The sequence below is a fragment of the Canis lupus genome, chromosome 14, assembly GCF_003254725.2.
Source record: "Canis lupus dingo isolate Sandy chromosome 14, ASM325472v2, whole genome shotgun sequence".
Taxonomy (NCBI): domain Eukaryota; kingdom Metazoa; phylum Chordata; class Mammalia; order Carnivora; family Canidae; genus Canis; species Canis lupus.
In genome coordinates this window covers 25,858,754-25,872,751 of record NC_064256.1, presented here as the reverse complement: position 1 = coordinate 25,872,751, position 13,998 = coordinate 25,858,754, and the positions used below count along the sequence as shown (strand labels likewise).

The 13,998-nt window shown below is 32.4% G+C and overlaps 1 protein-coding gene across 9 annotated transcripts in view; it reads right to left on the bottom strand.

The window, feature by feature from the left end:
- The window catches only part of PHF14 (PHD finger protein 14), a 233,057-nt gene that overhangs the window by 86,771 nt on the left and 132,288 nt on the right, over window positions 1–13,998 (bottom strand). The gene's annotated exons all lie outside the window — the stretch shown is intronic.

The window sequence follows — 13,998 nt, the reverse complement described above, 5'->3', positions numbered from 1 at the left end:
AGTTGCCTCCTCTTGTATTATTATTATTGTTACTATTAGTTTTAGTTGTCAAAATCAATCTATCGTAACTAAAACAAAAAATAAAATATAAAAATGTTGAGTTTATATTTATATAAGCAAACATGTATTTCATCAATAAATGTTTCAAAAAATAGCAGTTTGCTCTTTTTTCTTCAACTATGGAGATTTAATAATGCCTGAGAAACTATGCTAAAGGCATACTGAATGCAACTGTGCTGAAAACAAGTACACCTACTATGTTACAACGCTGGTTCTGCTCAACTTACAGTCTCAGGGAGGAAATTTTCAAATGATTCTTAGCCTCTGTGCCTACATTGCCTTCCTTTGTTAAGGAATTGTTTGGTTACAATTATAAAAAGTATATCCCAAACTAGCAATTTTAGTGAACTGTGCAACAATGATGGCAGAGAATATACCTCACTATAAAGACCCGGTAGATTATGAATGCACTAATTTTAACCAGACTTTCAAAACTCACTCATGTGCATTTATTTCTTAAAACTCCTTCTAGTGTTTCTTGTATTTATTTCACTTGCAACATGTATTCATTTGCTACCTTCATACATTTATTTTCAGAGGAAAAATGTTAGGTGCTTAGTGATTAGAAGAACATTTTTTTGTGATAAAAACAGAAATTTGTTTATTTCCTTCAGATATCTATGCCTATGTAGATGAGGTGAAACTATCAAAGTAATCATACATCATAGAGAAATTTCATTTTAATATTTAACTATTAGAAAGATGTGTTTAATGCTTCTAAGTTCCATTGAGAAAAAGAAAGTGAAAAGTGGCACAATCACAGACAAATACAGCACTATTGAGAAGAGCTACCATGCCAAGCTGAATATTTCCAAAGAAAGCAAAACAAAAGTACACAGGAAAAATAAGAATATAATGTGAAACATAGCTTTCAGAGAAATGTACTTATCGGCATATGAGAAATAAACAGAAAGAGTTGAATTCCCTTGCCAAATAACAAGGAAATACAGAGAGCTGAATTCCCTTGCTGAATAGCCATGTGCTAATAACTTTTCTCAGTGCTTCAGTCTCTAAGTGAAGAGCTTTAAGCACATTCTGAATGTGATATTCTGAGAAGTGCTTTGACTGCAAGTTAAGAACTACTAAATAAGCATAATGCAAGAGGAAGCAACCACATCATTTACCACAGAAGTGTAATTAAATCTTAATTACATGGACAAATGATGGAGACTAGCAGACAACCCAAAAGACATATCTGCATTTAACTTCTGATAGGAATTTGAACATAGAAACATTAGACATAGAAATCTGCTTTAAACCCCAATAAAAATTCTAAATTTCACTCTAACTTTGAAAAAAAGTAAAAGTTATTGCTGATATTCCTCTATCCTAAAATTTCACAGAATATTCCAAATTTCCCTTAAAGCCAGAATAAGCAGTATGACTTTCTTGGCTACTGTCTTCCTAGGACAAAAGACTATATGGTCTTTTACATCAGAGATCAAGTCGTGGCTTTGTATTTATTCTGTATGTATCTAGTAAGCTTACAAATTCTGTAACAAAAAGGAATGTAGTATTTTCAAAGGGCTTCCTTAATGTATGTACCAGTAGTCTGTATCTTATATAGTTGGAATTGCCTGCCAAGAAGCCTTTACTTCTTCTGACCCAACAAAGTCAAATACGCTAAAGCAGTGTCGTCTGGAGAGGAAGTATACCTAATGATTAGAACATAAGCTACACAGTCAAGACTACCTAGACTCAAACTCTAAACCCACCACTTTTCAGTTGTATGATCTTGGACAAGTAATTCTTCTCAGTTCACTCACCCATAAAATAAGGATAAAATCTGTATCTATTTCCTGGGATTGCTAAGAGGATTACATGAGATAAAGTATTGAAAGCTCTAGCATACTGTCTGGCCCATAAAAAGCACTCTGTAAATCTCAGAAACTAATATGATTTATCAAATGGTATAAGAGTATTTACTGGATGTGGAAAATTATTTTTTAATACATAATCTATATAATTTCAATATATAATTGGAACAATTTCTATTTCATAATGCTTGGTATCTCTGTACCTCAGTTACCTAATTTCCAAATTGGAGATATGCATACCTCATAAGATTGTTGTAAAAACATTTGAATGAGATGATAAATTTAGAGAGCAAAGAATAGAGTCGGGGCATTATAAACATCTAACATTAGTATTATCTAAATTCCCAGTCCAAAAGGCTCTAAAATAACATTTTTCAGGGTTCAGTTATAAAAGTTAAAAATATGAGATTCTTATACATTATTATCTAGATATAAAAATATATCAACCCTAAAATTTATATCCAATGGTATTTTCAGATTTATTTCACCTCTAATATCATTAATATTGTTTATTTCATATGTCCAAAACAATGCAAAACCAATACAAATCAAAACCTTGTTATAGAAGGAACAGATGAAACAGGATGTTTGATTAAAAAAAGAAAAACCAGAAAATATAAATGGTTTCTAATAATAGAACTTGGATTATCCTTATTTTGTATGACTCCAAGGACTGAAATTATTAAGGAGAGACATGTCAGTTCACCTGGGGAGAGAAATTGCCAAAGGTCCGACCTGCCTCAAGAGGAAATGGGTTACTTACACACTCCCCTCTCTGGCAGAGCTATTTCCCTGTCACTTAGTAGTGATACTACTGGGCAGATGACTGAAGTATCAGATGGAAGGTGGGATTACAGGTTTTGAGATCCTTGTCAGGACCGCACAGTGTTTGTTTTAAAATCTCTTCAAGTTACAAAAGTTACAAAATTTGAGAAAAAATAAGATTGATGCTTTTATTATACGGATGAGAAAATGACTTCAGAGGTAACTTAATTCAAAGTCATTCATGTAGCCAAAAGCAGAACTGTAGCTAGAGTCCCAGTCCAAACAACTGAATGTATAATAGATAGACCCCTCTGTATAACTTGAAATATTAAAACATTGCAATGGAAAATAAGTAAAAAATTTCAAAACCAAATTTTACTGAAAAATAGATGAATGAATGAGAAATATTTCACTGCTATAGATGCTTGAAATTACGATGTTTACTACTCTAAAATTGCTTACTCCAGAAATACCACACTTCACTATGTAATTAATATATACCATGTTCAGGCTTTTGTTTTCTTTAAATACAAATTACTTGTTTATAATGTATTTAATTTAAAAAGAAAAATAAAATTTAAAAATTCAAACACTGATAACATGTAACATAAAAATATTTATAGAATCATACAAAGTTAAAGGTTAGATGTTTTAATTAATATATATTTAAAAGTCAAAGAATGTCAAATTAAATACTGAATGTGTAAGGCAAATTAGCCATCCTACATATCTAACAAAATTGATTAAATCAACTTAATTATAAAAGAAAAATAAACAGTAAACATTTTATTTTTCATGTAAATTTTATCAGAATATCACCTTAATAAGAAAATTTCAGTGGTAGATGAGTTACTTTTATTATCCAAATATGAATATTGTAAAAATTAAACATCTCTTCCCAAATTTTTGCTAGCAGAAAATCATTCTTAAAAAATAGCTAAGTAAAGTTTCCTTCACCAGACCAAGTTTATTTTCTAATTTCCTCTTTAGGATCTAATCTCTTTATGATGTATAATACAGAATCATTTTATGTTCAAAGAGATTAACTTAAATCACTGATGATGGCTTTTTATAAAGTCAGGTCTAAGGCAAAGAGGCAACATTCTTGGTGGTAGGGATGACCAAGTAACTTCTAAGAGCAGTGATATAAAGCATTCAATTATTTAAATTTTAGACTACTGTGTCCATAAGACATTTCTATTATCTTGAGTTTGTTCAGTAAATGTTCATGACAGACCTGGAATAATTCATTTGGAGAAAAATGTAAAGTACAGTAGGGTCTAGTGGAGAATAGAGAAGTAGGAGAACACATGGCCTACTCTGAATATTAGGGAGGATACTGGTGGGCTTTCTACAATGACTACGGTTGAGGTTTAAGCCATTTTATCAGGCAAGCAAAAGACCCAAATTTTGGAGGAATTGAATCTATTAGAGCTACAAAATGCAGTTATACACTAGCAATAAAAATGAATAGAGCAAAAGCAAACAGAGTGGAATCCACGGAGGTCTAATCATAAGTAAAAAACACAGAAAGAAGGCAAAAGAAAACACTGAAGCAGCTAAGTAGAGAAGAATGAAACAGTAACAGAGTAGAGAACAATGAAACAGATATTGAGAAAGATCTCAAGGAAGCCACAAGAATGAAAATGGGCGGGAATGGATATCAAGAAATGCTATGATGGAAAATTATTCCCAAAGTATTCTGATATTGGTAGTTTTCAAATAATACACCACAGCTATATTTAAAACTTTTTTAGAACAAAATCATTTTTTTAAAAGATTTTATTTATTCATGAGAGAGACACAGAGAGAGAAGCAGAGACATAGGCAGAGGAAGAAGTAGGCTTCATGCAAGGAGCCTGAGGCAGGACTCGATCCCTGAGCCAAAGGCTGATACTCAACTGCTGAGCCACCCAGGTGTCCCAGAACAAAATCATTATAGTTATATGAATAAAAGTAAATATACTAAGATTTAATCTTATATGCTATAAGATTAAAGGATATATGCTATAAGATTAAAGGAATTTAACCTCTCATTTTTGAATTTTTTGTATGTATATTTTTATAATGAACAGAACTTCAAATATGTTTCCATGTACCTAAGTTTCTTTAATTAATAGATTTTATTTTTCAAACAGGTTTAGGAAAATTGAGTAGATATACAGATACACACACACACACAGACACACACACCTCCCTTTAAATTTAAATGTTAAAGTCTTCAATTTTATATAATAGACACTTCTGATAGCTCAGGGATAAGAAAAAAATGAAAAAGAAGAATGCTGGATAGAAATAGAGGAAGAAATAAGCATGCTAAGATTTAAGAATGTGCACACTTCATTGATTCTTATTCAGTATAATGATATTGGACCAGTCTCTAAGTTAGAGACAAGGAGATTAACCCTAGACTTTGAGAATTTGAAGGGAAGGGAGGCTTTCAGAGGAGAACTGAACTAGCCTCCATTGCCTCTGGCATTCAGGGTGTGTTTTAAGATTCTTACATTAATTGTGAAGAAGTAAAATAATACTTGAAGAGTGTTAGTGATACATTAAGGATGCATTCTGTAAACCCTAGGGTAAATATTAATTCTTAAAACAGGGTCAAATTAATAAGACAACAATGGAGATAGAATGGAATCATAACATAATATCCAATGCAAAAGTAGGCAGAAAAAGAGAATAAAAAATAACAAAGAACAATTGAAATAAATAGCAAAAAATACCAAGATGGTAGATTTAAATTCAACCATATCAATAATTACATTAACTCTAAATGATGTAACCCAGTAAAAGACTGAGATTGTCAAACTGGATAAAATATCAAATTCCAACTACATGCTGTTTACTAGAAATCCAATCCATTTTAAATAAAGTCTGCCTTTCGGAGTGTGCATGCAAGTATGGAGATACATATGCATCTCATATTAATTATAAGCATAATGCTATTTTTAAGCATAAGGATATGGATAGTTAAAAGTAAAGAAGGGTAAAAGATATACCATGAACAGCAATCAAAAGCTTATTGGAGTGCCTAAGGTAACATTAGATGAAATAAGCTTCAGAACAATAATGTTACCAGAGATTAAAAGGAGCATTACATTGATAAAGGAGTCATTTTACTAAGAAGAAATAATGTATGAAGCAAATACTAATAAAACTGAAAGATACATACAATTCTACAATTAGAGTCAGAGACTTTAATACTCTTCTCTTAGTAATTAATAGTACAAGTACATAGAAAATAAATAAATATAAAACTACTTTAACAACGTCTCAACCTACTTTTATAGAACATTCCATTCAACAAGAGATGAATACACAATCTTTTCAATTGCACACAGAACCAGACATATCATATTCTAAGGCCATAAAATAAACCTCAATGAATCTGAAAGAATTGAAATCATATAAAACATGCTTTTTATACCATTTTGGCCAAGAGAACTGTATTTGCTCCCTAAAGGCTCTAAAAGTCAAAGATCAGTTTCAATGAGGAGAGAATGAGGCTCCTGGTCTTATGAGATCCCTACATAAACATAGCTCCAGTATAAAGACTTTAAAAAAACCAACTCATTTGGGTTTGGATCAGTGAATATGTTAGCATATGCAAAAAAGGCAGGGAATATTTAAACTCTGAGGTATCATGCCTATGTTATTCACTGCTGTCTTTTTTTTTTTTTCTTTTTGAGAGAGAGAGAGAGAATCTCAAGTAGGCTCCACACCCAGCATGGAGCCCGACACAGGGTTTGATCTCACAAATCAAGAGTTGGATGTTCAACTGACTGAGCTACTCAGACACCCCTAGTCACCTCTGAATTTCTGGAACTAAGAGCAGTATCTGGTGCAAGGAAACACAAAATAACTATTTGCTGAATGAATGCTTGTTTAAAATCTTTCCCCAACAGTTGGAACTGAGTACAATGAAAGGATGAATCTAAGGGCTAAAGAGAGAACTGGTAGCTAGTATTAGGTAGCTAGTATCTGTGAAGCTTTGTAAAACCACAGATGCCTAAATTCTACTCCACAGATTTAGAATCTAACAGAATCAGATTCTCCAAGAGTGGGATTTTTCTTTTTATTTGTTTGGGGTAATTCTTTCCAATGGTGATTCGCATCCCTAACAAGCTTAGAAACATATCTTACGGCTTCAACTAAAAGGACTTTTGGAATAAAGCAGTAGTTCTCGAAGTATGCCCAAACCATCAGAATCAGCATTAATTAGGAATTTGTTATAAATACAAATTTTGGGGCACCACCCTAGAATATCCAAAACAAAATTCTGTGGCTTACTATTCCTGTCAGGTGGTTGAATGTACCCTAAAGATAAAGAACTTCCGCTTAGAGCAAATAGAGCTAATATGAAGAAAACACAAAGAAAGAGGCACAGAAAGAAAGTTAAATTAATAATAATAAAGAGGGCAGGAGACAAATTACAAATATTTCATAAGTTTACTTAAGGTAAACTTGACATGCAACTTCTCAAAGATAAATTTTATTTACATGGAGATATTTTGGTCAGTAAAACAAATCTTCAAAAATCCCCACAAAATACCATACTACTTCATCTTGAGATATCCTACATGGCAGTTAAATTTCTCTGGACTCAGCCTGTGACACAACTAAGCCAAGGATACCTATACCCAATTCTTTCAGTTCCTCCATTCTTTCCCCACCTCCCTCCTTTTTCCCCCCAATTCCTCCATTCTTACAGAACATGGTTTCCTACTAGCCCTTCAGTATCCATTTAGAGACACAGTCATTTACTTAAAAGTAAAGGTAGTAAAGTTAGGATTGGATACTTGAGTTGTATAGAATAAATCTGTAACAGTTACCAAATCTATTTCCAGAGTTTGATTCCTCTCTATATTCATAACCCCATAACTTAAAATGTATTCTGTAAACTAATTAAGAGTCCTAAAAAGAAACCTCACAATATCCTCTATAACACCATTCATCTACTGTATCTGTATCCAATAATAAATATGGCCACTCATCTTTCTGTTACTAGTATCACCATTTTTTCCAACTAGTTATCTTAAAGTCAGTCAGTTGAGTTAAAGTCAGTCATTCTTTGAGGAGTATTTCCAGGATCCTCTAAATTCTTATGTCTCTTATATATCCTCCATATAACAATTTGATGGATGAATAAATGAATGGATTTTAATATCCTTAATAAATAGGAGACAGATTAGAAAAAAAGAGACTAAACACGGGAATCTTATTTTTAAAAAGAATATAAAAAAATAGATTTCATAGTCTATTTACAAATGAAAGCTTCAAAAGAATAGCCAAAGAAATCGTTGGGCAGTGTGCTCAATGTTCTAAATGAAACTCAACTTTCCTTTTAAAAAGATCTACATTGACAGGCCATGTCACAACAAGGTCCTTGATATATCTAGGCAATTTTTCAATTCCTTAGTAAATGATATAAATGAGTACCTGACAAGAGAAATTTGGGTCTGGAAGATTTCAGTCACTTAAAAGGAAAGTTACTGACTGATGTAATTTCACTTAGATGTGACTGAATCCCATTGATTTAGTCTTTCCTAGGCCTATCTTCCTTGTGCAGCTGTCTGTGTCAATCTGATTTACTGAGCAATTACAGGGAATGTCTACCAGTTTCTTTCAAAGCAGAACTCCTCCTCCACTTGCTATTATTTGGAGAGAACATACTTAAAGAGCTACTTTTATATAGTTCAATCTATCAATTCAAAGTGCTCAAATGGTTGCCTATTTATGAACTAAACCACACTTAGGATCCTTGGATTCGCGTATTATCTTTATACAAAAAAAATACATACAAAGAATGCATGAACAATTTTATGCTTAGTCACATTATGCAGTCACATTTTTAATCATACAGTCAGAAGGTAATGCTCAACCATTCTTTCTTTTATCCGTAATTCATTCCTCAAACTTAGGTCCAAGTATTTTAGGAATACATACATACATACATACATACATATATACATACAGTACCTCATTTAAAAAAATTATTTCCAGAGTTCTGAATTTTACCTTTTAAAGAAACCAGAGTATTTCGACAAGGTTCAAAGAAAACTATGAGGAATTAAACAACTGATATAGTACCTATGAGAGGAAAACTAAAGAAACTAGGTAATTCACTTGCTTTTTTTCTAAATTTCTTCCTCTCTCTTTCACCAAAGAACTAAAGTAAGGGTACAATAAAAAATTTTTTAAATAAAAAATAAAAATAAAACTTCGGTTAAAAGGCTATGTAACTCGTTTCTAGGAGAGAATTAAATATAATAACCATCTTATAATAACCAACTTGGAAAAATGAAAGAAGTATTGTCTTGGAGAGAGATAAGAAATTCTGGAAAAGATATGTTAATTTTCAGAAAAGGATACATTCAAGGGAATAAAGGTTACAAGAACATTTAAAAAACACACACACACAAAAATGCAGGGTTTTAAAGAGAAAAATCCAAATTTAAAATCATAGTCTGATGAAAAGGTCAATTGAACAAAAGCATAAGACTCTAAGAGACATTCAGTACAGGGTGACAAGTATGAAATCACAGAAGCCTGCATAAGCTCCTAATGTAATAAGAGACTACATTTACTTGAAAAGTAGGAGAGAGGGTTAAATAAAAAATTAACAAAAAGATGAACAAAACAAAGAATTAAAGCAAGTGTTAAAAGGTATGTTGGAATTTATCGGGCAGAGAATATGTGGAATAAAATTTGAGGCAGAAAGAAAGTACAGAGGAATTTTTAAAGAATATGTCAGAAAAGCTTCTCCATGGCACTCATGGATAAGCAACAGGGGTCTGGACAGTTTCCTGGAGATCCTCTTAAAGTACTTAAGCAAATAGATGACATAAGTATGTAATACAGAAAGCTGTGGATGCATTAACTGGAGAAAAAAGAAGCTATAAGGAGGGGGTATTTTAGAAAGTTATCTGCAAAAGTTCAAACATGACAGACAAAGGCTAAAACTGAGGCAGTAGAAGTGAAGATACAAAATGATGGCATAGACATAGCAGGTACAGACTGCGACAGATATGTGACTGGCTATGCTAGTAGGGAGAGTCTGGCTAGAATTAAGAATTTTGAGTATTCCAAATTAAAAATAGAAAATACCAAATGATCCAGTAATCCCACTAGTGGGGACTTACCCAAAGAAAATGAAAACACTAATTCAAAAAGATATATGCATCCCGTGTCTACTGCAGCATTATTTACAACAGTCAAGATATGGAAGCAATCCAAGTGTCCATTGATAGATGAATGGGGTGTGTGTGTGTGTGTATACACACACACACACACACACACACAATGGAGTATTACTCAAGACATAAAAAGGTATGGAATCTTGCCATCTGCAACATTTGAACCAAGAGGGTATTCTGCTAAGTTAAATAAGTCAGAGAAAGACAATTACCATACGATTTCACTTATATGTGGAATCTAAAAACCAAAACAAATGAATAAACAAAAGGCAGAAACTACCTCTTAAACATGGAAAACAAACTGATGGTTGACAGAAAGGTTGGGTGGTAGGGGGATGGGCGAAATGGGTGAAGAGGAATAGGAGACACAATCTTCAGTTATGGAATAAATCAGTCACAGGGATAAAGAAGGTACAGCAGAGGGAATATAATGAATGATACTATAATAGCATTGTATGGTGTCAGATGGTAGCTACACCTGTGGTGAGCATAGCATAATGTATAGACTTGTTCAATCAGTACTATGCACACTGAAACTAATGTGACATTGTATGTCAACTATAATTCAATTAAAAAAAAGAACACAAAAAGTTTTTCAGGGAATTCAGTATTAATCGGAAAACTGAAGATATGTCAAAGATGAAATCACCAGAGAATGTGAAGAATGATAAAAGAATATTGGACAGAATGTTAAGGAACAATAACATGAGCAGGGAAGGCAGAGTGAGAGAAGTCTACAAAAGGCCTATCCAGAGAGATAGAATACATAGGAGAATGCCATGTTTTGAGAGCTGAAGAAAGCAATCAATGGAGAAGAACAAGTTGAAGATATAGGAGTAGGAAAAAAAAAAAGATATAGGAGTAGGAAATCATCTGAGTTGAGGAGAATGGGATCCAGGGCACTGGTAGAAATAGTACCTTCAAAAGGAAAAAGGACCACCTTGTCTAGGTGTACTGCTGTTAAAAGAGGAGAGATTAAGGGTGATAGATGAGATGCCTATGGATATCTATACACTTATAGGTAAGCTATAGGTTACATATCAGAAAGTTTGTGCAGTTCTGCCTGATGGGTTCTGTTTTCTATGTGAAGCAGGAGATGAGGTCACTGTTTAACCATGAAGAAAGAGGAGGTGTTAAGATGAGGTTAGGTTCATAAGGAGAATGGAAATAGATTCTGTCAGCAATGAATGTTCAAGTTGACTATGAAAACATGGAAGTACTGCCAGACAATACTGGGGGCCTAATTTATAATGATCAGGTATGCCAAAATATATATACTTATATACGAATCAATAAATTGTTTATACCTCAATAAACATCCTTTCACTCTTAGTATTTTGTTCCTTAGCTAACTAAAATTATGTGTATAAAAATTTATTTAGCCTATCTTTAGTGTCTTTTTTTGAGGAGGAATTTGATTTCATTTGAATATTTTTTCCCTAGGAAATGATCATTTCTGAGCAAAGGTTAATGTTAGGTCTGATCATACCCATTTTTTTTATATTTAGTCTTTTTGTATGTGTGTCAAATAGGGTTGTATTTAAATATTAAATTCATGTAATTAACTACATAACATTTGTAAAAAGTTTTTACTGTATTACTCACAATCCTACCATAGTAAAAAAAATAAAAATACATGCTCATTTTTATTCCCTTCCAATCTCTAGCTATCTATATTTAACAATTTAGTGGCATATACTTATGTTCAAAAATAGGCTTCTTCATTCCTATGTAATTCTGTTGTAATTTATAAAATATACCTAATACTTTTGTTATCCTGATTTGCATCATGTACCTCAGATATACCATTGTTTAAGCTGCTTTTTTTTTTTTTGTAATTTGGGTGTTTTGAGGCAGATCATTTTCCTACAATGAAATGTACTTTTATATAGCTTTTATTCTTTGAGTAAATCTTTTTGACATATTCTGAGGAGAAAGATTATTATGATGAAATGTAAGATTATGTAATTAACACAAAGCAGTAAAAAATTGATTTTCCCCTTAAAATGAAACAGTATATAATAAGTATATGAAACATACTTAACTTATAAAAGATATTTTTTAAATGCCAGAAAATAAAAAATATTATGTTATTCATCAGTTGTTAGTGTTTGGTATTTGACAATCTGCAACTTATACATGTTAGGAAATAGGCTATTTTTACATATGTATGTATGTGTGTGGCCAATAAAAAATTTCCTTCTAGGGGCAGCCCCAGTGGCGCAGCGGTTTAGCGCTGCCTGCAGCCTGGGGTGTGATTCTGGAGACCCTGGATAGAGTCCCATGTCGGGCTCCCTGCAGGGAGCCTGCTCCTCCATCTGGACATGTGTCTGTGTCTGTCTCTGTCTCTGTCTCTCTCTCTCTCTCTCTGAATAAATAAATAAATCTTTTAAAAAATTTCCTTATAAAATTGATAATAATGACAATCTTATAAAGTTAAATTTTACACTGAAGGAAGTAAGCAGTATTCTACCAGAAGTTAAAGCTTATAAAATTATATCCTACAAATAATTCTGGGTGATTTATAATCTTTATGTTAGTTTAAAGATGTACATGTTATTTTATTTTTTCTTTTCGCCTCCAGTTAGGTTCTGGAAATCATCACAATTTTCCTAAATTATTCATAGTTGGATTTTATTTTTACATATTTAAAATGCTCACCTGATACCAGAAAAGAGAGTCAAAGTTAGAGTCTTATACATTCACATATATACTAATGAAGCTACAACATAAAAAGTACTGGAAGTTAAATAGATTGCTGGTAGGTATAATTCATGTCAGCAAGAGCCGCTGAAAAAAATAACTGCACAGGTAAACAATCCTTAGAAGTCAATCACTGGAGTGAAATAAAAGAATAAAGTACTATATCAAAATACCTATACCAACAAAACAAAATAAACAAACTCCAAAAAAAGAGAAAAAAAGCAGCACTGTGCTTTCTATTGCCATGAAACTACTCCAGGAAGCAAAATTAGAAGTTCTCAATCTGTTAAATTTAGGATCAGAGTAAAAAGGAAGCCCAGTTACATATTACAAATCAAATTGTAGTCTTATTTCCTCTATCCTGACCAAACTAGATTAAGGAACAGTCAGACTTAATTTAGCTGACTCTACATTACCCAAGCAGTTAAAATCAGCAAAAACTAACAGTGATGCATATTTTCAGATTAAAGATACTTCCGATTTCAATGAAATAGGTACTAAATTAGAAACACAACAGGAATAAGAGTAATAAAATTCATGTAAGAATTTTAACACATACATAACTCATAGAACAATACAGCCATGAACAAAAATTAACTGAATTACTACACAAATTATATTAAAATTGATGACAAAAACTGCCATCTCAATCTAAATAAGGCTTCACTGCTTTATATATAAAATAACTAAGCCAAGTACCCACTAGCATTTGATGACTATCACTCTTAAAATATGAAATAAGAGCCACTTTATTTAAAATCTATAGGTTCTTATTCTCCTCAGATGTGTAAAGGGCATACTATGTGATCAGCACTGAGTCTGGGATTGGGATTATTAAAACTTCCTTGCTTTATTTTTTTAGATATACTATTTACTCACTGAGAATCATGGACTGACCAAGACATACAGACTAAATATAGACAAGTGAGAAACCCGCATTCCAGAGAAAAAGGGGAGGTCATATTAGGTAAAAGGATACAACATAAAGTAAAAGAAAGATGGCATGAAAGTAACAGGCAAGTTTTAATAGGGAGCAATAGCCTGCAATGGTTTGAATAGATGTCATCTGTTGCTGTGAATATCCAGTAATAAAGATAAAAATTGAACTAAGGTCAGTTTCGGAGCACCTTATAAGCCATGGTATAGACTTGATTTACCTTGCAAGAAATGAGAAGTTGCTGGACAAGTACAAGTATAACATGAACAAATACATTCAGACAACTAGATAAAGACTACAGACATTCAAACTAATGAAGGTGCTTGCTACTGCAACAGACTAGGAGGGGGTTGATGAAGGTATATAATCATGATATATTTTTATTCATTTAATTCTCATAGCAATTATATGAGATAGAAATGATTGTTATTCCGTTTACAAATGAGGAAACTAAAGCACAGAGATTATAAAACCAAATCAAAGTCATAACTCATTAAGCGTTGGGGGAAAGATTTGA